Genomic DNA, 25181 nt, shown 5'->3' with positions numbered 1-25181 from the left:
CGGTTGGCTAACCCATGGGATTGGATGGGTTTAGCCAACCGCCCAACCACTGTAGGCTGGACTGATGGATCCCTAAATCGAGACTCAATTTCTGTATAGTACGATAGACGAACTTAATCACAGACAAAAATTGTTCTATGGAAAAGAATCAATGGATGTGCCTCTCGATGAGGAAAAAAGCATTGGTCTCTATGATCCAAGTACAATTGTTTCCCTGATCTGACTATGGGACTTACGGGTTCGGTCAGATCAGTTTTATTAGTTAAGGCTTTTGACTACGTTAGAGAAAAGTTATCTTGGAGGAATCGCCCGTGCTTTTCGGGCAAGGGAAGTTTTTTTGGGTTCGATTTTGGAAGAACCGATGGATTAGTCTCTTGTCTGAAAATCGGTGGGCGAGGCCGCGAGTGTGGGACCCTACCCTACGCAAGAAGTGCTACTTCCGTTGGTAGCACCCCTGAATTCGTTGCGCAGTGGGGTCAAGGATCTTACATCATCCAGGCAGGCCGGTAGATCCGGAAGGCAAGGAAGAGTCCAAGAACCAGCCTTGACATAAAATATTAGCCAGATGGTGACGATATCATTATCTTCCACAAGACATGCTCCCCAGTTGGCTTAAACAATTTTTTGAAGTTGAAAGCATTAACCAAAGTTGCTACTTTCAAAACTATCCCTACAAGATCTAGCTTGGAGAAAGTCATGCTCCTCTGATGCTCCAAGTTAATTTTTTTGTACTCAGAGCAACTGCGGGGGGGAAGGGGGGGGGACGCAACAAGCCCTTGTGATAATTGGCCACATTGTAGGGATACATGTGTTGAAAGAACGGTAGAGGAGGAGGAGACACACACACAGGAGCAAACCCTAATGTATATTCAAAACCCTAACCATAGAGGGAAGCCATGTCCACTCTCACACAAAGCATAATGCACTAATCCATAATCCACACAACACACAATGAGTTGTGTCCACACTCCACTAACCCTAGCTAATGTCCACACACTATGACCAGCTGGACACGCGGTCATTTATGTCTCACACATGTTCCTACTTAATCTGCCAGCACATAGCATAGCTGGCTCATACTGACATCGAGCTTGAATCTCAACAGCCCCTCTCAAGCTCATGATGTACTGCCGATGAAGATGTAGATGAGCTTGGGATATCAAGACTCTCAACACTCCCCCTCAAGCTCATCCCATGTACTCCCAACATAGTCCGGAAGTACTCAAACTTCTCCCTGCTAAGTGGCTTTGTGAAGATATCAGCCATCTGCTCATTAGTCTTCACATACTGAAGATCAACTGTACCATCCAACACCTTCTCTCTGACAAAGTGATAATGGACCTCTATGTGTTTGGTCCTCGCATGAAATACTGGATTCTTTGCCAACTGCATACTGCTCATGTTGTCACAATGAATGACAACTTTGCCATCAAGAGGCTCACATAAATCTGCCAAGAGACTCTTTAACCATATAGCCTCACAAGTAGCAATGGCTGCACCTCTGTACTCAGCCTCTGTACTGGATAAAGCAACTGTAGGTTGCTTTTTGCTACTCCAACTCACCACAGCACTGCCAAGTGTAAAAGCATATCCACTAGTAGACCTCCTGTCATATGCGCTACCTGCCCAATCAGCATCTGTGTAGCCATGTATGTCCAAGCTTTTACCACTCTCATAGAATAAACCATAATGTGCTGTGGTTTTCACATATCTCATGATGCGTCTCACTGCATCCAAATGTGGTTTCCTGGGGCTCTGCATAAACTGGCTGACTAGCCCCACCGCATAACTCAAATCCGGGCGTGTGATAGTCATGTATATGAGACTACCAACCATCTTCCTGTACATAGAAGGATCATCCAATTCCTCGCCATAATCAGCCCGCAACTTTACATTTTGCTCCAATGGTGTACTCATAGGCTTACACCCTGTCATGCCATACTTTGCCAACATATCCAATGCATATTGGCGCTGTACTAACCAAGTACCTACATGATCTTTCACCACTTCAATTCCAAGGAAGTATCTCAACTCACCAAGATCTTTCATGTCAAATTGCCCACTCAAAGCTTTCTTGACATGCATCACATCTGCACTATGATCACCTGTAATAATCAAGTCATCCACATAGATGACTAGTAAAACAATCCCATGCTGTGTCTTCTTCACATAGAGTGAAGAGTCTGCTGTAGAAATCTGAAAACCAAGTGAGATAAGATATCTACTCATCTTATCACTCCAAGCACGTGGTGCTTGCTTCAGACCATATAATGCCTTTTTCAACCTGCATACGTGAGTGGGATATCTAGGATGTACATACCCTTCTGGCTGTGCCATGTATACTTCCTCTTGTAGATCTCCATTCAGAAATGCATTCTTGACATCCATCTGATGCATTTCCCAGCCATTAGCTGCAGCCATAGCAATGACTGCTCTCACTGTGCCCATCTTAGCCACTGGGCTAAACGTCTCATCATAATCCAATCCTTGGGTCTGTGCATAACCCTTTGCTACCAATCTTGCCTTATGTCTTTCAATAGAACCATCAGATTTGCACTTCACTTTGTAAACCCATTTACATCCAATAACATTCTTGTCCTTTGGTAGTGCAACCAAGTCCCATGTATCATTATGGACCAATGCGTCCATCTCTACATCCATTGCTTTTTCCCATACATGCTCTCCAATAGCCTCTGTATAGCATGTAGGTTCCACATGCTTCACCATAGATGTCATGTATGCATAGTGCATAGCAAAATCTCTGTATGTCAACCTGTCAACAGGATATCTGACCCTCTGGGATCTCCGCAATGCATGCGGGTCACTCTGTACACCTGTGACTCTAGCATGTGGTGGCACATATCTGTCCTGTCTAGCACCAGGTGTGCGTAAAACAGGTATGCCAAGCTCCTCATCCAAACTCTCAGAACTAGATGACTCATATCCTGTGATTCCAATTCCTTCGATTTTCTTTTTGCCTTTATCCATAGCACTACTCCCAGTGCTTACACTCTCATGCCTCAAACGTCCTGACCATGGACGTACACTGCTACTCTCAGCTTCTGCTGCTGCTGGCCCAGACATAGTAGTAGAACTAGAACTTGCTTGTGATGGCAAGTTCACAGGCACATCTGCTTCAAGTGACTCAATAACACCTTCATCTTTTGCTTTATACCAACTAGCAAGCTCATCAAACACCACATCACGTGAGATGACCACTTGTCTAGTTTGTGGATTATAACACTTGTAGGCCTTTCGATCCTGTGCATATCCAACAAATACACATTTCTCTGCTTTAGGATCCAACTTCCTTCTTCTTTCATCAGGCACATGCACATAAGCTATGCATCCAAAAACTTTAAGATGTCCAATGTCTGGCCTGTAACCTGTGAGCCGCATCTCTGGCGTGCTTCCATGAATGGCTGCTGTAGGTGTTTTGTTCAGTATGTATATTGCAGTAGCACATGCTTCTGCCCAATAGTAATCTGGCATGCTCTTTTCATTAAGCATTGCCCTTGCCACTTCACATATAACTCTATTCTTTCTCTCAGCCACACCATTCTGCTGAGGTGTATACCTGCATGTCAATTGTCTCCTTATTCCATGCTTCCTCAAGAAATGCTCAAAAGCTTTTGAGGTGTATTCACCACCTCCATCTGTCCTCAGACATTTAATCCAACAGCCATACTGCTTTTCTGCAAAAGCTTTGAAATCCATGAATTTTTCCAACACTTCACTCTTCTCTTTGAGAAAGTATATCCATGTCATCCTGCTAAAGTCATCAATGAATGTAACATAGTATAAACTGCCTTTGATAGATGGGTTTTGTGCAGGACCCCATACATCACTGTGTACTATCTCAAGTGGCCTGTTACTCATATTTCCTTCTCTAGGAAATCTCAACCTTGCCTGCTTCCCAAACTGACAGGCTTCACAAACATGCATATGTCCATCATATTTGAACCTAGGCAATCCATTGACAATGCCTCTTGTTTGCATGTTCTTTAATCTCTGTATATTTACATGGCCAATCCTCTTGTGCCACATATCAATATCCTGTACCATATTCCTGCTCTTTGAGAACATGGCTGATTTTAGCTCTGGAATTCCAGCATCCAGCTTAAACAGTCTTCCTTCTTTCTTGCCTTTAGCAATCACTCTACATCCATGTTTGAAGTCTTCAACGAAGCATCCATGCTCATTGAAGCGAACCTGTAATCCCTGTTCTACCATTTGACCAACTGAGGCCAAGCTTTTAGTGATCGAAGGCACATACAGCACATCTGACATAGACTTTGTCTGACCATTATGCATGACCAATGGTACACTTCCAACATGTGTAATGACATGCTGGGTATCATCACCTGTTTCCACATAGCCTTTGACATCCATTGGCTTCATGTGCTCAAACCATTCACCATGACATGTCATATGGTTTGATGCTCCTAAGTCCATGTACCATGTATCATCATTCTCAGCATTTGTTGTCATAGAACCCACAACATGCTTCATGGCAAACAAATGATTTGCAGTTCCATCATTGCTACTTGATGCATAGTTGCCACCATGTTGTGCATAGTTTCCACCATAATGACCACCACGTTGTGCTCTTCCCCCTCTCAAATCATTCTGTTTGCGAAAGCAATCTCTCGCCATATGACCATATTTGCCACAATAATGGCATTCCACATCTTGCATAGAATTTTGTTGGCCTTGCCAATGTCCTCGACCACGGGGGTTACCTCTGCCTCGCTGAGGTGCATAACCACGACCACCTCGAGCACCATAAGAAGGCTGAAAATTCTGTTGTGGAGGTCTATCCTGCCATCCACGACCATTACCACCACGTCCACGTGATGCGAATCTCCCCCTGCCTCTAAAACCTCTCTGCGAGTAAAATGCCTGATTTCTGCCATCATCATGGCTAGAAGATGCATCCAGAAATGAATCACTGAGCTTGATTTTCTCAACCAACAAGAGGGAAACCAACTCATCGAAGTCAGGTAGACCTGTACTCCTCACTGAGATAGATGTATCAAAGGATTTGTATTCCTTGCCAAGACCGCGCAAGGTAATATCCACCAAATCATCATCAGGCATGGGGGCATTTATTGTGGCCAATGCATCTGCAAACTTCTTGATTTCTTGCACATAATCATGTATGCTCCTTTTATTCCTTTTCACATTATGTATCTGCTGTCGCAACTGAGACTTGCGAGCACTCGTATCTGTATCAAACATCTTGACCAAAGTATCCCATGCATCTTTGGGATTCTCAGCATCCTGAATGTGTATGAGCATAGCATCAGAAATGCATATAGACAAATAATGCAGCACTTTGAATGCTCTCTCTGACCACTGCTTATGAGCAATAAGCTGCTGCTGTGTAGGTTGCCGAGGTAGCTCAGGATCTGGCTCAGCACCTGTAATGAGATTCCAAAATCCTTTCCCTTTCAAGAAACTCTTTATCCTGTACTTCCATGCCTGGAAGTTCTTCCTATCCAGCTTCTCACCAACAATCTGAACTGGATTGTCCGACATATCTGCTCAATGTGCACCTTCCGCACTCGTCCAAATCTGAAACCGAGCCTTCCTCAACTCAACCACACTCCAATGAATGTTCCAGATACTCCAAGATAGACATTGAAACTCCAAATTTGATATATAAAATCAACCTGTAATCATCCAAGATGAACTGACTCACGCAGTGCGGGATACCCTGAATTGACACGCCTTCCAAGGCTCCAAATCGCAATGTAATGGTGCAATCAAGTCTAGGCAACTTGCATTGACACCTAATGAACCTCAATGTTGAGTATCAACTCCATCTGACATGTGTAATTATCAATTTTTGAAAACCCCTTTTTTTGTTTTTGAAAAAACCAGAAAAACCAGAAAAACCAGTAATGATTTGGCTCTAATTTCTTCAATATTTGACCAAATTGAGCAACCAGGCATTCATTGGCTTAGCAATAGTGTCCATCAACTCCATGTAAGAGGAATTTGTCCAATTGTAAAACACCAAAGATTAATTGCTCGATTAAAATGCTCTGTTTCTCTGCAACCAGTGGACAGCCTGTTTTAATCAGCTCATTCCCAGCTCAATTAAGCATAATTGACCAAAAAAATCACATAGCCCTCTTCTCCAAAGTGTAAAGCATCCAATTGCTAAGGAATTTGTGGAAGATATCAAGCAACCACTGAGAAATCGATCTCCTCGTGTCAGAACGGACAGTTTTCAGCTCTGTTTTCTCCTGTCTGGCTGCGCCGCCTGCATTCAGGGTGTTTGGGAGTGATTGAAGTGACAATTGATGTTGTATTTAGGTGCCCAACACACTTGGGTATGTGTGCAACCCACCAATGCTTTGATTTTCACCAAAAATAGGCTCCAAATGCATCAATTTTTGACTGTCTTCTCTCTGTTTTGTGAGAGCTCAAAAAACCAGTAATTTCACTCAATCAAATGCATGTAAATTGCTCCAAAATCACAGTAGGGCTTGCATAGAAGTTGCCAATACATCTCTCATTGTCAGATACATGTTTGCTTTGCCAGAATCACACATATTTCCACCATACATCAATGTTCCCAAGCTTTAATGGAAAGCTTCAAAAACCAGAATTTTGCTTTGCTTTGATTTGCTCTAAAATGCTTTGCTTTTGCCTGTTTCACCTGCAATCCGCTCAAGGATGTTTAGAGGACCTTACCCGGTAGGCCTAGCTTTCAGATCTGATAGTATTTGGTGTGCTCCAAGCTTCACAGCTCCAATGGCAGCTTCACAGCTTCTTTTCACAGCTTCTTCTTCTCCCTCTTCACTCACTCACTCATAAACCCTAATAAACAGCACAAGGCTCTGATACCATGTTGAAAGAACGGTAGAGGAGGAGGAGACACACACACAGGAGCAAACCCTAATGTATATTCAAAACCCTAACCATAGAGGGAAGCCATGTCCACTCTCACACAAAGCATAATGCACTAATCCATAATCCACACAACACACAATGAGTTGTGTCCACACTCCACTAACCCTAGCTAATGTCCACACACTATGACCAGCTGGACACGCGGTCATTTATGTCTCACACATGTTCCTACTTAATCTGCCAGCACATAGCATAGCTGATGTTGTATTTAGGTGCCCAACACACTTGGGTATGTGTGCAACCCACCAATGCTTTGATTTTCACCAAAAATAGGCTCCAAATGCATCAATTTTTGACTGTCTTCTCTCTGTTTTGTGAGAGCTCAAAAAACCAGTAATTTCACTCAATCAAATGCATGTAAATTGCTCCAAAATCACAGTAGGGCTTGCATAGAAGTTGCCAATACATCTCTCATTGTCAGATACATGTTTGCTTTGCCAGAATCACACATATTTCCACCATACATCAATGTTCCCAAGCTTTAATGGAAAGCTTCAAAAACCAGAATTTTGCTTTGCTTTGCTTTGATTTGCTCTAAAATGCTTTGCTTTTGCCTGTTTCACCTGCAATCCGCTCAAGGATGTTTAGAGGACCTTACCCGGTAGGCCTAGCTTTCAGATCTGATAGTATTTGGTGTGCTCCAAGCTTCACAGCTCCAATGGCAGCTTCACAGCTTCTTTTCACAGCTTCTTCTTCTCCCTCTTCACTCACTCACTCATAAACCCTAATAAACAGCACAAGGCTCTGATACCATGTTGAAAGAACGGTAGAGGAGGAGGAGACACACACACAGGAGCAAACCCTAATGTATATTCAAAACCCTAACCATAGAGGGAAGCCATGTCCACTCTCACACAAAGCATAATGCACTAATCCATAATCCACACAACACACAATGAGTTGTGTCCACACTCCACTAACCCTAGCTAATGTCCACACACTATGACCAGCTGGACACGCGGTCATTTATGTCTCACACATGTTCCTACTTAATCTGCCAGCACATAGCATAGCTGATGTTGTATTTAGGTGCCCAACACACTTGGGTATGTGTGCAACCCACCAATGCTTTGATTTTCACCAAAAATAGGCTCCAAATGCATCAATTTTTGACTGTCTTCTCTCTGTTTTGTGAGAGCTCAAAAAACCAGTAATTTCACTCAATCAAATGCATGTAAATTGCTCCAAAATCACAGTAGGGCTTGCATAGAAGTTGCCAATACATCTCTCATTGTCAGATACATGTTTGCTTTGCCAGAATCACACATATTTCCACCATACATCAATGTTCCCAAGCTTTAATGGAAAGCTTCAAAAACCAGAATTTTGCTTTGCTTTGCTTTGATTTGCTCTAAAATGCTTTGCTTTTGCCTGTTTCACCTGCAATCCGCTCAAGGATGTTTAGAGGACCTTACCCGGTAGGCCTAGCTTTCAGATCTGATAGTATTTGGTGTGCTCCAAGCTTCACAGCTCCAATGGCAGCTTCACAGCTTCTTTTCACAGCTTCTTCTTCTCCCTCTTCACTCACTCACTCATAAACCCTAATAAACAGCACAAGGCTCTGATACCATGTTGAAAGAACGGTAGAGGAGGAGGAGACACACACACAGGAGCAAACCCTAATGTATATTCAAAACCCTAACCATAGAGGGAAGCCATGTCCACTCTCACACAAAGCATAATGCACTAATCCATAATCCACACAACACACAATGAGTTGTGTCCACACTCCACTAACCCTAGCTAATGTCCACACACTATGACCAGCTGGACACGCGGTCATTTATGTCTCACACATGTTCCTACTTAATCTGCCAGCACATAGCATAGCTGGCTCATACTGACATCGAGCTTGAATCTCAATAGCCCCTCTCAAGCTCATGATGTACTGCCGATGAAGATGTAGATGAGCTTGGGATATCAAGACTCTCAACAACATGATCCCTTATCAATCCAAAGAGAGCTTGCAGGAGAGGTAGTTTTTCTCCTAGCTATCAAAGCCCCTCCTTCATCTTCTAGTGAGCCAAGTAGCAAGAGGCACAAAACATAGCCTCGGGCTTCTTGTACTCTCTACAATAATAAAAATTAGGTTTCTTTTTTTATCTTTGCATCGTATGCTCATTTGATTTTGTCAAATTTGAACTGTTTGATTCTATATCTAAGTGTTTAGAAATTAAACTTGATATGGTAGACAGTTTTTGGTTGACACAGTAAAATAATTTCCACACAATTAAAAAAACAATAATTTAAATAAACTTACCACAAGATAGAAAATGAACAAAATCACAACACAAGGAGTAGAAAAAAGGTCTTGATATTCATCAAAGTTGTTAAATTACATATTGATGGTCACATAGTTATACGATTACAAAAGACTGATATATTTACAAATAGCTATTATCTCCAGGAGTATCCCTTCATTTGCATAAGTGATGAACTAGACGCATGTCCTTTTTGGTGGTGATGGTGACCCTGTTTCTATGTATAGCTACTATCAAGATATCACCAAACACATCTACTAGGTAAGCCTCCATAGCCACGTGCAAAGCATTCATTGCTTGTGTTGTCCGTCGTCGATATGGCAACTAGAAATCTTCTTGTCGAGACCAAAATTTGCGGGCTGCCCCTCAACCTTAAGTCATTATGAATTTCTTGTAGACTCTCATGAATGTTGCCTTAGGAATTAAGTTGTGTACTATCTTTTGATATTGCCTGATTTCCCGCAAGGCCACAATACCTGGAATCCATCTCCATTTGTGGTGTCTTGGCTACAGTCAGGGATAGGGTTGAGGTTGACGCTGAGGCTATGGCTATGGTGGCTGAGGTTAAGGCTAGTTGACGCTGAGGCTATGGCTATGGTGGCTGAGGTTAAGGCTAGGGCTGAGGTTGACGCTAAGGCTATGGCTATGGTGGGGCTGAGGTTAAGACTAGGGCTGTGGTGGTTGGGGCTGTGTCTGGGACTGAGGTTGAGGCTAGGGCTATGGCTGGAGCTGAGGTTGAGGTGGAGGTTGGTGTTGGGGTTGAAGTTTGGGCTAGGGTTTGTTGATGGGTGTGAACACTCCCTAGGATTTTGGCATTAGCTTGGGTGTGAAAACCCCCTAGTATTAGTAAAATTATCTTAGGCTAATGAGTTGTAGGATTTGGTTATTAAAATTTGTCATATCAAGAAGTGGAGTTAGGATCTTGTGGAGGTTATGGGAGCCCAATAGTCACATGGGTATCCCAAGAGTCACATGGTTGGATGGCTATATAAATCCCCTCTTGTATACAAATTGTATATGATTCTTGTATACATACACAATATACATGATGGATATGGAATACACTATGATGTTTTTCTTGTATCTTTATCTTATACCTTTTATCTTGTTCTTGATCCATGGCTTCTACTCCATGCTCATGTGTACATGTGTCCTCCATCGCTATGTGTGTAGGAGTATGTGTTTTTCCCCATGTTAGCTCCCCATGTTAGCAAGGCTATGCTAACACTTGGCCATCACAATGGGATGAGAAGATTTGATCTTCTCCTTGTCCCACAAGCTTTTGATTAGAAGTCTAATGCCTAATCCTTAATAATTTCTTACTGAAAGAGAGATTAGTAGCATGCATGTTTCTTTCTTGATTTTCTTGATTATAAATTACCCATAGTGGTTATCTTTTCTCTCTTCCCCTTTGCGTATTAATCTCCCACCCACCAGTGCGCTCGGCTTGTTGTGTATGGCCATTACGGACACATGCCAAAGTTCACCCGCTCCGAGTGTGGAACGTGGTCACTAATGCATGGAGGGACTAGGAGGGGGCTATTTCAGTCTATTAAAAGGCTTAAAAACAACCTTAGTGATCAAACTTTTATAGCAAGTTGATTGAGCAATGAGATGATACGTAGGTCTTGCATCTATAAAAGCACTCCTTAGCTTTGGGTGAGCTTTGAAGCAGTCTATAGAATATAACGGTGGTAAGTAGTACTTCATCCTCACCTGCAACTGCATGCAGAGCATTCTCAATCGCTGGAAAGCAAGGCTCATAACAAGAGAACATAGCTATTGTCAAGAAAGCGACCTTAATATCCCAGTTATGATTCTCACAGAAATAGAACCGTTCACTGAGCTGTGATATCTACACAAAAGAAAACATGAGGCCAAGGTTATAACAAGTGGTTGTTGACCTTATGCAGTGTGTTGCTGGCTCCGATTACATAGACCGTTGTCTCAAGCGCATCTTATCATTGTCACCATGGTCAAAGCTTTTTCTTGCCAGAATAACTAACATGCTCCTCTGAGAGAAAGCCACCTTAAGATCACTCTTTTCCTTGCCCCTTGAATCTGCTTAAGAAGTATGCCTTTGATGTCGATTAAGAACTTTAATTCTACCTCTGCAAATCCCCTCATTGAATGCGCATACAAGGCTCCACTTGATAAACACCCTTTAGCACAGCATGAACGCCTGCTTATTTTACTTAAAGAACAAGAACATTTATTAATTATGATAATAATCATTTTTTCCTGCGTTGACAGTTCTGCAACTTGGCGTTGGAAAGAAAGGGTGACTACTACGCTATCGGGATGCTTAAACGCGCAGCCGCTGTCAACAATAACAACTTGCACCAGCGCTTCATTCATCATCACCTCTTCTACAGCGTTGAATAATCTGTTCTACAGCCGCACCATAGCAACAACAATGTATAGCGTAGGAGCATTTGACGCTTCTTTTCTTGCTATTGCTGCCAAACTGCGCACGATAGATGATATGCTTCTCAATCTTTGCATAATTGCACAGCAACCTTGTTTTGCACTTTGCCCAGCATCGCCTTCTTCATCACGTTGCGCTTCAGCACTCATTCCTTCCACAACTCTGCCAAGCAAGAGATGGGATACCCGCCGATGATCGCCAAAGTGTTGAAGGCCAAAACCCTCAATAGGGAAAACACATACACACGACTCTCATGGAAACATTACACAGAGATTGAGAGAGAGAGAGAGAGAGAGAGAGAGAGAGAGAGAGAGAGAGAGAGAGAGAGAGAGAGAGAGAGAGAGAGAGAGAGAGAGAGAGGACTCGTAACTGCTTCTTGGTAGTTAATTCATCTTGCCATACATGCCCGATTACAAAGAAGTTATGCTTTTTTAAAGAACCTTGGTGACTCTTCCTATGATAACTAAGTGACCTTTCCCATGCCGATTAAGTGGCTCTTCACATCTCGACTAAAGTAACACATAGACTAACATCATAAATGACACTTCTGTGCACCCTTATACAATATCTCTAAACTACTCTCCATGACTAGTCATGTGGTTACCATACATCTCCAAGGTTTGTTTGTAGATAGTCATAGAACTAAGCATATGCTACATCACATATCTGCTCACTTCTATCTTCAGCTTGATTGCTTAAAGATCCACCCACCTTATGGAGTTTCTCAACACCTTTGCATAGATGAAGCACGCGGAGATTGGGAAAAGAAGTGATTCATTTGGTCTAAAGGAGGGGGGAAACAGCTATGGGAGGCCCATCACCCTTGTAGGGACAATATACAAGATCCTTATCAATCACCCACTACTACAATCCTTCATGGCAAAGCTTATTCACCCCACCTAGAAGGGTTTCCTACAAGATAGGACCATACTAGATAACATTTTCACATTTTGAGAATCTTCCTCTCTAGCTAGATACCCTTATGTACATTGTCTACTAGATGGGTTTCCTTACCTTACTAAGCAGTAGACAAAATATGGACTCTCATTTTTGCCCCTTAAAGATTTTCACACCTCCTCTGTCTAGAAAAATGGGCTCATGGTGAAATTTTTACAAATCAACTCAGAAGTGAGCGGAGTTTGGAAGTGAGAACAGGTGCTTCGGATGTCATGGATTTGGGCACTAGCTCATCTCCTTCTATGGGCCAAGGAAGCCAGGGTCCCAGAGTTCAGAGACAATTTTGCATATTAAGAAATGCCACACCAATTTGGGGACTTTTTTAATATGCAAAATTGCCCATCATGCTATATATCATTGGAAAGTGTGGAGGTTATGGGAGCCCAATAGTCAAATGGGTATCCCAAGAGTCACATGGTTGGATGGCTATATAAAGCCCCTCTTGTATGCAAATTATACATGATTCTTGTACATACACAATATACATCATGGATATGGAATACACTATAATGTTATTTTTCTTATATATTTATCTTGCACCATTTATCTTATTCTTGATCCATGTCTTCTACTCCATGCTCATGTGGACATGTGTACTCCATGGCTATGTGTGTGGGAGCATGTGTTTTTTCCCATGTTAGCAAGGCTATACTAACATGGTTGTGCCTCATCCTCCAGCTAGTGTGGGGCTTGGGTGAGGTATAAAGGATCACGCAGGGCCTGGTGAGAGGACGTTCCGGCTTTCAAGTCAGAGTCTTGCGGGGTCGGTGATGGCATAGGCCTGCTCTCTTTTGCGGGCCATACCTTGTGTAGGGTTTTCTTTGTGTGCGAGCCATGAATCAAAAAGATGATAAACAAGAAATCAACAAAATGAGGGAAACTTTTGTTAATATAGTCAATTTTAGAAAATCAAAAGTGATTTCAAATTTTTGAATTTATTAAAAATTTTAAAGTTTTCTAAATTGAATTAAATTATATGTGTGCATAGATCTGGGCCTGAGGGACACCCTAAAAACTTTTGGGGCTGATCAGAGGCCTGTAAGGCCCCTAGCACCGACCTTCGGTTGGGGGCCTTAGAGGCCTCATATCAGCCCCAATTGAGGCCTCATATCAGCCCCAATTGTTTTTAGGGTGTCCTGTAAATCCAAGCCTCCACATGCCAGCCTTCAGTTGGAGGCCTTATAGGCCTCAAATCAGCCCCAATTTTTTTGGGATGTCCCTTAGGTCCAGATACAAATCCTGACCTCTACATGCTAGCCTTCGGCTAAGGGCATTACAAGCCTTAGATCAACCTCAAATTTTTTGGGGTTTCCCTTAGGCGGCCTAGATCTATGCGCACATCAAATTTCATGGCATTTTGACAAAGTTTGTGTATTAGCATATTTTGATGCCTGTTCCTAGGGCCATACAAAATTTTGGCTGTGGAAGTGTCATTTTTGCATACATATATTATAACAGTCATGTGTGTCATGTTTTGATAATATCCAAGAATTCTTGTGTCATTTTTTTTTGAAAAAACCAATATCATGATGAAATGTGACAATAATATTCATATTTGCATTGAAATGCTGTCTGTAATAAACATAGCTTAATTGTAGTTAAGTGTTATCCAAATTGCTTCATAGGCTCGATACAAAAAATAATTACTATCACACAAAAATTATATCCATGAGACAAGTTAAAATTATCATAATTAAAGTACAAGGTAAAAATTTCATAAAACAAAGTGCTTAGTTGAATTCTGAGTGCAAGATACGAGGGACAAACTAAATACCAGAAAGTTCTAAAAACGTAAGGAGTACAAAGCTTGATTTAGTGTGCATAATGTTCCTCACACTAAAATATATGCTAGCACCTACAGGTCCTCACATCATGTCAAGGTTGAGATTAAAGGCGTCACTATTGCGGATCCTACAAACCAACCGTAAATCCTTATCATTGAGACGATGATATGCTTGGCATGGATAACTGCCAATTGGCCATCATGCAATAAATCAACCAATTGGCCATCATGCAATAAATCAACTAGATAATGTTCAGCTGGCTATTTTTTGAATTGCCATTAATGCTTGGGCTGACCAACAACAAGTTACTGTAATATTGTGAATAGTACCTTCTTGTAGATGTCTTTTTACATCACTTCCCTGACCAACCTTATAGAAGGTGCCTTTGGTATAAGCAAGTCCGTTGCCTTTTGATACTTCATTATCTCAGTGGAGGGCAACAATGGTCTCCATCTTCGCTTTCTGTGAGGTGGTCATGGAGCTAGAGATGGAGCTGGAGGAGCTCTTGCATTTGTAGAACCTATTGGTGGTGGTGTAGCCGCACCATTGTTTGATAGTGTACGTTCACTATTAGTTTCGTTGTTAGGATTAGGAGGTGGTTATGGTTGTACCTTAACTGGGGTTTTACAACAAGTAGACTTCTTTGTGCATGCCATACTACTTCTTGAGACTGAAGTGGAGTGACGTGAAGTGAAGTGAGATGACTTTATCTTTCACACTTTATATTCACAAGTTTGATTAGAGCCTTCAAGTTATGTTTCATTCCCAATTAATATATGCATACTCAAAACACTTAAAAAAATGTATACATTTAAAATACTAGATTTAGAATGACTCTTATGATGTAATGTGTGGTGCTACTTAAAGTCCAAGCTTCTACACGAGTCATAAAATGTAGTAACAGTTGATGTAAATTATTCTACATCATCCGATGGCGAAGGTCGTCTTTTGTATATTTGTCAAGTGCAATCCACACATTTGTCTTTGCTAACTGCATCATTCCTCCATTACTCTAATTAGGAACATCCATTTGCAACTTCTTTCATCCCCATCATACTTCTTTGGTTGTCTCACTAACACATTGTCACTTTCATTCTTTGGAGCATAAGAAATTTTCTTGCCTTTGCTCCACCAAAACATGTTTTGCTCCACCAAAACATGGTTTACATGGTAGATTCCCATTCTCACCATACTTTTTCTTATCCTTCTTGATTTTTACTTGGCCTTGATGTAATCCAATCTCTGATAAAGCTTCTTCTACTTTACTACATGTGGCTTGAGCAGGTTGTATCTTTTCAAGCAAACACGCATTTCTCAATAATTCTCACCATGGCATGTAAAGTGCAAAAATGGATTCTAGTCGAGGGAATAGGTTCCCACTTTGGATCTACTGGTACTATTATTCTATCATGACAACAAGCTGGTCACGATTTGGGACGCCATCTATGCATGTCTCTTCACTCTAATGTTTATTTCTGTTATTATCTTTTTTCTTGATCGCATACAATACAAACAAGGGAACTTTGTATTGAAACCATTCGAGACACCAAACATGCACTTCAAAGTTTTTAGATCTCCTGCAAGATGCCATTCTACTAAGTACTCACCAAAATCATCAACCTTTAAAAGTTCCCCACCACTTTGACGTCTCACAACTTCTAGTATCTCTATTTAACTAAAGAAAACCTTCAATATCTCATGATTTTATTTTGGTGCCTCAAATGCAATAAGCCACCATATTTCATTTTTGCTTTGCACACTAAAGTAATCTAGACGATTTGATAAGATATTATGATTCAAGACTCTATTCATGAGGGTCAAGCTTACTCGTTTTAACTTCTGACCCTTTACAATTTCACTTTCATTAAGCTTACTAACAAATTTTAGCACACAACCACATTCTTCAACCGTCATGTTATATAATCTAACTATTGTAGATTATACTTTATATACATCCAACTCAAAGTTATTCTTTTCATGTAGCTTGAATATTACTGCCTCCTTTGAGCTGATCTCCTTTAAGCTTACCTTCAAGGGTGCCTTTGAGCTTAATTGACAAGTGTGCATGTGATAGCTCTAGATGTATAGGCTCACCAATGAGCTCCAGGATCTTATCATTCAACAAATTTTGTGCCTATAGTACATGATAGGGCTTTGGAAGAGGTAAAACTCTTTTTCTCTTAACATAGTCTTAAACCCTTTATCATCCAACTACTTGTAAATCATAGCATATGATTGTGATCTGATTCCCACTTCATCACAAATAACTTGAGCATCATTGGGTGTGAAAGACTTGCTCACCTCCTACAAACAGTTTATGGCTATGTCCTTAGAGACTAATTTAATTTTGGAAGATTGAAGTGTAGAATTTACCATGCCTTTTGTGAGTACTTTTGAAATTGCAATATAGACTTCATCATCTGGATTGGTAAACATTTGTCCAATGTTCTTGAATGCTCTAATTTGACACTTCCATATTGACCACATCCAATGACCAATTTATCCATTGGTTTTAGCTGTTTCACATGCTCACGTGACCCTAATGGAGTCAACTTCTCTAACATAGTTTATATCTTCCTGTTCCTTCATTCTAAAATTTACATGCTAATAGATAGTTGAGCATTTTCTATTTGAACAACATGCATTGCATCTTGTAATTTATTACACACAGTTTCCTTCTCAATCAACACATTTGAGAGTTGCACAATCCTTACTTCCTTGTTCTTTAGTGGGTGTTGAGTATATGTATAAACACTATATACTTGGTTGACAAGTCTTTTTGTGTATCCTAACAAACCAACATGACCCTCACATACATTCTTAATGAAAGATGTCAATCCTAAAACTTGAGGAGGCTATCTCTTTGGTGTTGCATCATTGTCTGTTGCACTATATTTGTGTATTTCCTCTTGTGTAAAGGTGCATACTCATCATCTAATTGAAAGTGTATATATCTTTTCTAGTTCCTTCCTCCATCCTATATTGAAAATATACAGACAATTAACCACAAAACTTATAATATAAAAATATAACCATTGAATCTTAATAAAAAAACATGACATTAATTATTAAATATCAAACCAAATAAATATAACATATTAAAAGTCAACTTAATAGAATAGTAAACCATAACAGTAGCAAAATAAATACATATTAAATCATAATATTAAGCACACCAATTAAAGCATAACATCAAGCTTAATTATAAAACATTTTAATAAATTTAACATAACAATTTACATAACATTAAATCATCTTTGTAAAGTAGAATATAATATTAAACTTAAATATTGTACCATTACATTACAAATTTATTCAAAAGAAAACTAAATTATAAAACCATAACAAGATATCAAAACATAAAAAAGACCAAACCTCCATAGCTTTCTTCTCCATTGAAGTTGTAGCACAATAAATACCTGTAAACAGAAAGATTAAGCTGAGTTTTTGGTTCCAACCAAATGGCACCAAAAAATCAACACACCCTTCAGCATTAATCTTGGTGTCTATATCATGTTTTCTAACCGCCGGTCTCATGATTGAGAAGATGAGTGCCATTAATATGGGAATGGAGGGAAAGGAAGAGATGATAAAAAAAAAAATAGAAGCAAGCTACACAAATTGAATGCCATATGTAGAGATTCAAATTTCTCCTTTGCAAAGGAGGGAAACTTAAAACAATTGGGGAATCCCTCATAACCCTACAAAAAAGAATCTTAAAAGCATAATGGTTTACTAAAAACATACAAACTAAGTCTTGAAGTAAAAAATAGAATTGTAAACTGAATAGAAGTTAGGAAAAAAGTATAGACATGCTCTTTAGGGCTCTTTAGGACCTAACCTAGGCATGGATAAAAAATAATTCTAAAATCTAAAGTCTACATGTAGATAAATTTCTTAATTGAAATGTAAAAAGAGCATAAATTGGTCAAATTTTATGGAATTTGAAAGAAAAAATTCGGGAGGTTAATCAAGAGACCTTGGCCAAAGGATTAACCATTTTGTCCTCATGAAAGGCAATAGATGGCACATGTACTCGATACCCATAGAGAGCCTCAAAAGGTGACATGCCTATACTCAAGTGCTTGCTTGAATTATGAGAAAATTCATCAAAATAAAGCCACTCATCCCAAGATGTTTGCATATCGTGATAATAATGTCTCAAATATACTTCAAGCCATTTGTTTGTGCACTCCGCTTGCCCATTTGTTTAAGGATGGTAGGCTATAGATGGAGTGATTTGTGTTCCCAAGCTCTCATATAATGTCTTCCAAAAAGTACCCATGAACTTGGTATCCCTATCACAAACTATGTTGAGTGGTAAACCATGTATCTTGAATACATGTTCCATGAATTGCTTGGCAATGTGAGAAGATCCATAAGTAATCTTTGAAGCAATGAAATGGGCTGATTTTGTGAGTCTACCCCACCACAAATATTTGATCCCATCCATGTTTTATCCTTGGTATACCCGTAATGAAGTCCGTAGAAATGTGAGTCCATTTCCCATCCAGAATTGGCAAAGGATGAAGCAATCCACTTGGAAGTTGATGGCTATCCTTATTCTTTTGGCAAGACACACATTCCAACACAAACTTCTTGACATCTCTTCACATGCCTTTCCAATAAAAGCTCTTGCTCACTTTGTCAAAAATTTTAAGCACACCAAGATGGCCCAAAAGTGGTGAAGAATGCATCTCATATATCACCTTGGGAATGTAAGATGAGGTAGGAACCAAGTACACCTTATCCTTGTACCATAAGAGACCATTACGAAGCTTGTAATGAGAAAATTCTTCATCATCTCCTTGCTATAATTTCCTATAAATATGGGCAGCATTCAATCATAGAATATTCCTCTTGAATCCCTTTGATCCATTCACTATATACTTCCATAATTGAAGTCATAGTGCAAGCTATGTTGAAATTATTAGAATTATTTGACACTTATAGATTTATTTGATGGTATTTATTTTATGTGCAAGCGAGACCGATCACCTCTAACTTGTCACATATTTTAAGATTATATTGTGAATGTCAATGCAGATCAGTTTGGCAGGGTTAGTGTGCGGGATGTGCATGGATCCACTGGGCTTGCATCAATGAGCAATGGCAATGATATTTTATATGCACAATAGTAGTGTGTAACATTTTGATATACATTAGTGGGCTCTTGCTTTTTGTATAAGGAAATATATTTAAATACACCATAAAGAGGACGTGAGCCACTCTCATGGTGGGGGAGATCTAACCCATTCTTGTGTCGCGTGCATAAGTTTTCATCTATTTTGAGCTTTGAGTATTCTTCTCATGTTTATTTTTATGGAGGGCCTACCATGAGCTTCTAGCATTGGTATCAGAGCTAGAGCCAGGGCCGGAGAGTTCTGTTGTACTTCTGCATCGTACCTTCCTCTCAAAAAAAAAAGTTTGTAAATTGGGCACTCAAACGGCCTGGGACTATTGACCTTTACGTGAAGGTGAGAAACACCAGCATGAAACCCAGTGTGCGATAGCAATTTATCTGAGCGCCTCTTGAGTGGATAGGCATCTACAGTAGACAGTCCCAGTGGACAATCTCACCAGCGTACCACACTGGAAAGCAAACACACCGGTCGTCAGCGCATCGGCAAGCAAGGACACTAGCCTCCAGCACACGCGCCACCATGACCAGCACACACGCAGCACCAACAACAACCAACATAAGGGAGCACATAAATCCGATCGACAGCAAGGACACTAGCCTCCAGCACACACGTAGCACCAACAACCAACATAAGGGAGCACATAAATCTGATCGACAGTAATGAACTCCGCATGGCTAACGGGTATAGTGCGGAGCACGGCCACGAACCCAACAGACCTCACCCCCCCACAATCAAGCATAGATGTGTCCTAAAATAAGAGGCAAGGTTAAAGACAAGTCTACTCTCCACTTTATACCTGGGTAGCATATACTCCTCGATGCTATATGGGATATAAGGCCATGAGAGAAGAAGAAGAAGGAGACAGAAAAAAGAGAGAAGAAAAGAGAAGAAGAAAGAAGAGAAGAAGAAAAAGAAAGAGAAGAGAAGATGAAGAAGAGAAAAGAAGAAGAGAGAGAAGAGAATAGGGAAAGAGAAGACGAAGAAGAAGAAGAAGAAGAAGAAGAAAAGAAAAAAGAAATATATATATATATATATAATCTTTTTAAGGGGTCTCTTTTTTCAAAGATCTTTCAAACCTTTGTTTTGCTCAACATCTCCGGTTTCTTCAAAGCATCTTCAGCCATGGATTCCGATGACAGCACTCAACCTCCAATGACTTTGAATGTGACACCTCTTCTTGCTCCTACTTTGGAGGAGCGCGTTCTTCTACTTGAGATGGAACTTGAAGAACTATGCAAACACCATCGCGTTCAAGAAGAATCTCCTGATGTCATGCCTCTCGAAGATGATCGCTTGAGCAAGATTCTCAAATCCATTTTCGACTCACAATGGACTCACAATGGACTCACAAGGACTCCAAGATTAGCCGTTCGTGAATTCACATTCTCCAAATTTGATGGTAAAAAAGATGGTCGTTTAGTCCTTTCTTGGTTGACTTAATTTGATGATTATTTTGTTGGTGAATGCTTCTCCAAGGAAAGATAAAATAAAGTGTGTTACTAATCATTTGAGTGATCGAGCTTCATTGTGGTGGAACGCACTTCACATGGGATCAATTCCAAGACAAATTCAAATCTGCTTTTCTTCCTTCACAATTCCACCTTAACACTCGTCGAGCATGGAATCTTCCCCACATGACAGATCGTGATACTGTTTCTCAACACACGGAGAGATTTTGGCAATCACTTCTTATGATTCGTATGCTTGAGGATGTTCCTGAAGAGTCACTTCAACAAAAGTACGAAGATGGTCTTGAGAAAACTATTCAAGTGGATGTGAACATGTTCAAGCCAACTTCACGCAATCTCTCTTTCTCATGATTTTGAGCGCAAGAAAGTTTTGCCTCATCAATTTCCTCGCAATGGTCAATATGATTTTCCACCCAATTAACAATCTTCTTTCATGGGGAATCAAGGTTTCAAATCTTCTTTTCGACGCCCTCAATTTTATCAATCTCCTTCACAACAACGGCATCCATGGAATGGTAATAATGGTAATTTTGGTAATGGTAGTAGCAATGCATGCACTCTTTCCAATTCAAATATAAAGAACAATTTTAATGCTACCACCCCAAGCAATGTACACCCCAAACGTAATTCTAGTCACAATAGTAATGCACCCACTCCTCGCCCTACCCAACCTCGTTCAAGGCGGTAATGTGCCTACATGCTTTAAGTGCCATCGAGTGGGACATCGAGCCAATAAATGTACTTTTTGTCCTACTCAAGTGGCACAACTTCACAATATCGAAGATGACACATACTATGATGGTGATGGGGATACAGCTCCGGATTGGATGGAAGATCAACTTAACAATGAAGAAGTGGGTATGCGAAGCAAATCGGCAGGTACTTCAATCACTCCTAACTCTTTGCTTCGTATGAAAGGATTTATTAATGGAAAAGATATCACTATTTTGCATGATGATGGTAGTACGTATAATTTTATTTTTGAAAAGGCCACTCATAGATTGCATTTGGACACTCATCCATCATGTTGTAAGGTTAAATTTGCATTTCAAGGCACACGATACACAAAAACTCGTGAAGTTCGTGACCTTAAGATATAAATTGGACCTTATAAACAAAAATGAAACTTTCTCATCGCACCTTTGCATTCTAGTGACATCATCTTTGGTATGCCATTTAGACATGAATTCAATCCACATATTGATTATTCCATGCGTACTATGGATTTTACACATAATGGTACTCTCATACAATTAGTTGGTGATCGTTGTCTTGAGATGTATCCATTATTATCCCATATCCAAGCTAAACGTGCACTTTAGAAAGCAATCACGTACATACATGATTTTAGTTAATGAAGTGCAAGCATATGAAAATAATCTCACTCCTTCTCAGCAAGCATTCATGACTAGGTTTCAGGATTGTTTTGTAGGATGATTTACCTCCTACCTAACCTCTTTCACGTCCTAAAGACCATACTATAGAGATTATTCCGAGTAGCCAAACACCTCATAGAGCTTCTTATCGTACGAACCCTCTTCAATAAAAAGAAATAGAACACCAAATTCGAGAATTATTAGACAAGAAACTTATTCGACCTAGTAGTTCTCCTTTTGGTGCACCTGTTCTTCTTGTGTTGAAAAGAAAAATAAGACTTACCAAATGTGTATTGATTATAGGGCTCTAAATAAGGTCACAATTAAGAATAGATATCCCATCCTTCGTGTTGATTATTTGCTAGAACAGCTTAAAGATGCATCTATATTTAGTAAAATTGATTTGAAATTTGGATATCATCAAGTTTGAATGACTAGTTATGACATTTATAAAACTGCTTTTCGTACACAAATTGGTCATTATGATTTTTTAGTTATACCTTTCAATCTAACCAATGCACTTGCTACTTTTGCACGCACGATGAATCATATATTTGTCAACATCAGAATTGCGTCATTGTTTTCTTGATGATTTGCTTGTCTTTAGTAAGAATCGTGCAGAACATGAAGAGCATCTTGCATTAGTGTTTAGTCTTCTTAAAGAAAATCAACTTTATGCTTATCTAGACAAAAGTCTCTTTTTCTAAGCTAAAATTGAGTACTTAGGCCACATTGTTTCAGGTGAAGGTATCACAGTTGATCCAAAAAAGGTAAAAGTCATTGAGACTTGGCCTACTCCAATATGTGTTAAAGAAGCTATATCTTTTCTTGGTTTAGCTGGTTTTTATAGGAAGTTTGTTCGTAATTTCTCATTAATAGCACTTCCTTTGACAATGTTGCTTAAGAAAGGTCTAGTTTTTTGATGGGGTGAAAACCAACAAAAGTTATTTGATAAACTAATATATTTGTTGACTCATGCCCCTATCCTCCAACTTTCAAACTTTACTCCGATCGTTCTCGTAGTCTCCCTGATGATGCTAGTGGCTCAGGAGTCGGTGTTGTCCTCATGCAAGATGGACATCCTTTGGCTTATGAGAGTAGAAAATTGACACCTTCTAAACTTTTGTATAGTACATATGACAAGGAGCTATTAGCCGTTGTCCATGTCTTACACATGTGGAAACATTATCTTATGGTTTTTGAGTTTATTCCTAATCAACCTCTTATCTCAGACCGCCACATTAAATGAGCATCTTTTATACAGAGTTTTCATTCTCCTATCCAATATCAACCTAGTAAAGAGAATGTAGTGGCTGATGCACTTAGTCGATGACCTTCTATTTCTAATATTTTAGTGCTTGGCATTCATTCTTTGCACGATATGCGTGACTCATATGTTCCAGATCCTTATTTTTTTTGATGTTTGACACAAGTTAGAAACTAATAATTGGTTGCCACTTCATGGTTATGCATATAATGATGGTTTCCTTTTCTTTCAAAAGTGTTTATGCATTACACTTTCTTATAGATCTTTTATTCTTGAAGAGATGCATCGTCCCCCATATGTTGGTCATCGTGACATTCTCACCACTCTTTGCACCATAGAAGACTATTTTTATTGGCCATAATTAACACATGATGTTGCTTCTTTTGTATCGAAATATGTGCCATGTCAACGATATAAAAGATGCCAAGGAAAACAATATGGTCTACTCATGCCTTTACCTATTCCGGCAGCACCATGGGAAGAAATTTCAATGGACTTTATAATTGTTTTACCTACCACATCTTCTTGAAATGATATGTTATGGACAATTGTGTGACAGATTTAGTAAGCAAGCTTATTTCATTGCATGTCGTAAAACATTGAATGCTTCACATGCCTTACAATTGTTTATCGAAACTATTTTTACAAATCATGGTTTATGTAAAATCATTATTTCAGATTAAGATTCTCGTTTTTGTAATAATTTTTGAATGGCATTTTTTTTAAACTTAGACACTAAGATTGATTTTAGTTTTTCATATCATCCATAAAGTAATGGACAAAGTGAGGCCACAAACAGTACTATTTTAGATCTTTTAAGGTCTTACACTATCTCATCTCTTGTAAATTGGGATCAATATTTGCATCTTTTACAATTTGCATATAATAACACGCCTCATAAAACCACTGGCAAAGCTCCTTTTAAGATTAGAATATTCATAATTCCTTTCACATTATTCTACTTAGATCCTTTAAAGGTACACCACTCTCTACCCCGTTTCTAATGACTCACCTCTCCTAGAGTCTGGTACATAAATTTTAGTTCCTGAAGCAATTCTTGATCGTGAACAAACTACAACTTGCAATGGCAATGGCAATGTTTATGTAAGATATTTGGTTAAGTACAAAAATCATCCTATAGAAGAATCTCAGTGGATTCCAGACCATGCCCTTGTTACACACTCTACCCTGATCGACTCCTTTCATAGACAGTTTACAGGAATCTTACACTTGGTATTGAGACTGGTGTAGTCATGCGAAGGTCAACGATTTGAGGTATCACACGATTGGCAGTTCATTTTGGTATTTGATATTAATATGTGTGAAGGTCACCGATTTGAGGTATCACACGATTGGCACTTTATTTTGGGGTATTTGGCATTGGTATGTGTGAAGGTCACTGAATTGAGGTATCACACATGGTTATTTTCTGTGGTGCAAAGGTCACCAAATTGAGGTATTGCACGAGGTTTTGATATTGTGGAATTATATTTTTTGTGATGGATATTTTGAGCTTGATATTTTCTTTCATGCAAAGGTCACTAAATTGAGGTATTGCACATAGTTGTTTA

Source organism: Cibotium barometz, chromosome 11, assembly GCF_041138505.1.
Source record: "Cibotium barometz isolate CiBa-2024 chromosome 11, ASM4113850v1, whole genome shotgun sequence".
Classification (NCBI taxonomy): Eukaryota; Viridiplantae; Streptophyta; class Polypodiopsida; order Cyatheales; family Cibotiaceae; genus Cibotium; species Cibotium barometz.
This window is presented reverse-complemented; position numbering follows the sequence as displayed.